The sequence below is a fragment of the Rhipicephalus microplus genome, chromosome 6, assembly GCF_043290135.1.
Source record: "Rhipicephalus microplus isolate Deutch F79 chromosome 6, USDA_Rmic, whole genome shotgun sequence".
Classification (NCBI taxonomy): domain Eukaryota; kingdom Metazoa; phylum Arthropoda; class Arachnida; order Ixodida; family Ixodidae; genus Rhipicephalus; species Rhipicephalus microplus.
In genome coordinates, this window is record NC_134705.1 from 115813325 (window position 1) to 115817358 (window position 4034).

The 4034-nt window shown below is 44.5% G+C and overlaps 1 long non-coding RNA gene across 1 annotated transcript; it reads left to right on the forward strand.

Moving 5' to 3' along the window:
• Positions 1–483: 483 nt before the first annotated feature.
• Positions 484–3654, forward strand: LOC142764890 (uncharacterized). Its single transcript, XR_012883946.1, has 2 exons — positions 484–622; positions 3375–3654. It is a non-coding gene; the product is annotated as an uncharacterized LOC142764890 (long non-coding RNA).
• Positions 3655–4034: the final 380 nt, after the last annotated feature.

Sequence of the window (4034 nt, forward strand, 5' to 3'; positions counted from 1 at the left end):
ACGTTGGTAGTGGTACCACCAGATCAATACCAATATGTTTCGCCTTTCTTTTTCTACCTTTTATTTCAGGCTTTTCAAATCTTTGTCGACTTTTTCACTTTTTCATTTACAACTCATTTTCTCCTGTCTTTTTTTTAAATGGCATAGCCTCCAAAATTTTTTAAGATACAGTGAAACCAATTACCTTTTTCAGTATGGACAAAGTTCTTTTAAGCAACCAAACTAAACAGAACATCACCCAGGACCATTATATGTGCCTGCCGCTTTCGCCTAGGCTTGACGGTTACTTGTTTTACTGGGCATTAGTTCGAACACATAACCGTTTCATTTTCACCGCCTGCATTTTCAAGTTACCCCCTGACAACATTACAGAAACATGGAATGCGTGTTTTCGCGAAAATGTTTTACTGTAAAAATTCTGCGTGTGTTTCTTGTAACACAAAATACGATTTTCCCATGCAGGAAGCTCGCCCGAGCGTGAAACCCGCAGGGGAGTGTATGAGCAACTGTGTCCTGGAGTGCTGCCTCACCGGAGAAAAAAAATCGCACTTGTGCAAACCAGAATGCGCAAGTAGATGTGAAGGGCGATGTCAATAGGCCAGGCTTGCGCACAAATAATCGGGTGAGTGCCACACCATTGAAAAAAGTTGTTAGTTGTGGACACAGGCACTGATATTTCACGATGAAAAGAAGCGTTTTAATAAAACAATCCTTCGGAAACGGCATGTCTTGCAAAATGGCACTCTAACTGCTTGTTTAAAACTATAGCTCGCATCAAAATGCTAAATTGGGCGCAGATATGGTTGCTCTATCAGTGCTACATAAGTCCTCCAAAGGACAAGGTAAGATAAGTTATCAGTAACGTTACATTGGCACGATTGCTTTCTTCCTGCAGCGAAAGCGCTGACTAGTTGGTGTGAACTACCAGGAATAAAAGGCGATAAATCGCACGTCATATTGGGTTTTGATATTTATGTATGTATAAATACCACAGATTGTCTATGCACTAGTGTGTAATGCCACTCATAACACGGCCATCCCCACCCCGTTGGTCTAGTGGCATAGGTACTCGACTGACGGTCCGCAGGTCACTGGGTCGAATTCTGGTAGCAGCTGAATTTGCGATGGTGGCGAAAATGCTGTGGGCTAGTGTGACAGATTTCAGTGCGTGCTAAAGTACCCCACGTGATCAATACGTTTGGAGCCCTCTACTACGGCCTCTCTCATAATAATATGGCGGTTTCGGAACAGTAAACTCCACATATCAATCGATCAAATCAACCAATCTGATGGTAGTCCGTTGAAATTTAAAACACTTGAATTTTCACCCCATTCACAATATCGGCGACAGCTCGACCCACAGCACTGCCCTCCAGGGGAGCTTCTACACTACAGTACTGAAAGCACATCAGATCACAAACGCAGTACTTCACAAGCGCAGAAAAACACGGTCATCTTCACACACTCGCCATAAGAAATATGAGCACCACACGACATGCTTTGTCAGGCTTAGCAAACCTGGTATCTCGAACGGCGGGAGCATGTCTGCGTACGTCTACGGCAGGAGATGAGGGTCACAACTGAATGACGTCACAGGTCATGCCCGTAGCAGTGAGCCACTACGATAAGCTCTGCACAATTTCTCTTCATTTTGGGCCGTCAATTCGTTGCGATCAAGTGTACTGTTAGTGCGCTCTCATCCCCACAGGCAATTGCGAAATTGCTGGAAAAGACGTGTTGGAGTTATGCTTACCACTGCTTCGTTTAAACAGCTTCCACCGACGGAAGTGATCGTAGCTTAAAGGATAAGAAGAAGAGCGAGGCTTGCATGATGCCACCATCAGCTTGAAAAAATATTCTGGAACATGGCGTGGTTGCAGCTCTTAGTCGACGTTCGCGTGATAACCTCCAAATTTTAAACGAAAACTTAAAAAAAACATTTCCAACCCACCGCTGCCCCGTATAAGTTTTTCATTTGGCATTTTGCGATTCAAGACTGTTTTTCTCTTTCCTCATTGTTCTTGCGAAAACATTTCACACGATTACTTGTAACATATCTTATTTTGTACTTCGAAGAGAAAAAAGCTACTATATTCAGAAAAAAACAGTAGCCCGAGTTTGCTAAAAGAACCAAGGCCTATCATCACACAAGACTAAAAGTTGGCGGTGCCTGAGTAATTGATTGATGTGTGAGGTTTGACGACCCAAAACAACCATAACATTATGAGAGACGCCGTATTGGAGGGCTCCGGAAATTTAGACCACCTGGGGTTTTTCAACGTGCTTCAAAATCTGAGCACACGGACCTACAACACTTCCGCCTCCATCGTAAGTGCAGCTGCCACAGCCGGGATTCGATCTCGCAACCTGCGGGTCAGCAGCCGAGTACTTTATCCACTTGACCAACGCGGCGTCGCCAGTTCATTCAAGCAGAAGCGAACGACTCAGAGTATGCTTTTCCTAATTGTATGCGGCTGCAATGAAACGCCTGATACAAGTGTTTTGGGCAGGGCTGTTCTGCTCTTTTGAGCTTTCAAAGATTTTCACGTCTGTGAGAACTCACAAAAAATACAGCACTAGAGAAACATGCCGAATCTGTATGTATGAGTTCAACGGCCTCGACATAAGCGTACGAATTGAGCTGCTGACCTCACAAGTACGTAACTGCATTATGCTCAGCATGCATTTGAAGCACTAAAATAGGGTTTTGAGGATGAGTGTCACCGAGATTGGCCTGGCCGTCTGCATTAATAACTTCTGTGGCAGATTTCTTGTATGCGAGGGTTTGCCGTAACAATTCGCGGTCATGCATTTATTCACACCGCGCCCTCGCCTATTGAATGTATTTATTCACACCGCGCCTTCGCCTATTGCTGATCGAACTCAGGTTCTCGTTCTTGCATTAGTTGACAAATTCAAATGTACACACGTGACGTAGACTGCGATGACAGTGATGACATTTCGCAAATTATCCACGTTACCGCCGTTAAAAGATGTCCCGGTCTAATGAGGTGTCCAAAGCTAGGGATACACGTTAACATGCCTTATATGTTCATGTCAAAGCTCCTTTTGCAGCCACTGCAAAGGCGTCTCAGCGTGCCGTGCGTGGAGGCAGCTTTTGCTCCTGCTGGGACATTTGTGTGTTATTAGAAAGCTGTCATGTGCTTGTGCTTGGACAGAACCAACGCACCGCAACGTCGCTGCATCAAGTCTGCTTATATCGATGGTGTGCTCTATAGGATTTTATGCGTATAGAGATGACTTCACTGACGACTTCAGTGAAGTCGTCTGACGACTTCACTGTCGTCAGTTATTGTGCCTCTCGAAAAATTCACACTCCTCATGTATAATTATTTTTTTGATAATTTATGCAGGAAGCAATCGGCTGAATCTAATGGATGGTCCTTCGGGGGTGCTGAACATTTGTTCCCAGCGGCGACGCTTCCTTCGTTTATAGTGGATTACTCTGCAGCGTTCTGGGCTCCATTTCAACGCGCTATACGTAGACAATTCACACTCACGTTGATTGTCTACGCGTGTTTCGTTTGTTGGTGGCTTTCTGTATGTTAAACTTTGTTCTTTTTTTTCCGAAGTATGAGGCCATCAACACGGAACGGCAGCTTGTTTTGAATAAATTAAACAAGAAAAACTCAAGCGCTTTCTTGAATTTCGTTGGCTAAAGCTCTGTGTGAAAAAATGCACTTTTTGCATGAGAATTGAGAATCCATCTAACCAACTGGTGACATGATCAGCATAAAATAAATAAAGAGTGGAGCAAACAACAATGCAAAAAGTTCTGAACCATCTCACTGAAATTTAATCCGGAAGAAGTAAGGGCATGTGTAAATTACTCCTGAAATGCCAGGGAAAAGCTCCAGATAGCTGGAGCGAAAAACCCGCGGGAAATGTTCCGCAGCTGCCACCCACCCTTCCGGCCAGCAGGAGTGAAATGTCAGTTTAGGTACTGCGGTGGCGAGGCTAGCCGGAATAAGCTAACCTCCCTGTCCATTCTCATTTATTCCTCCTCCTCCTAG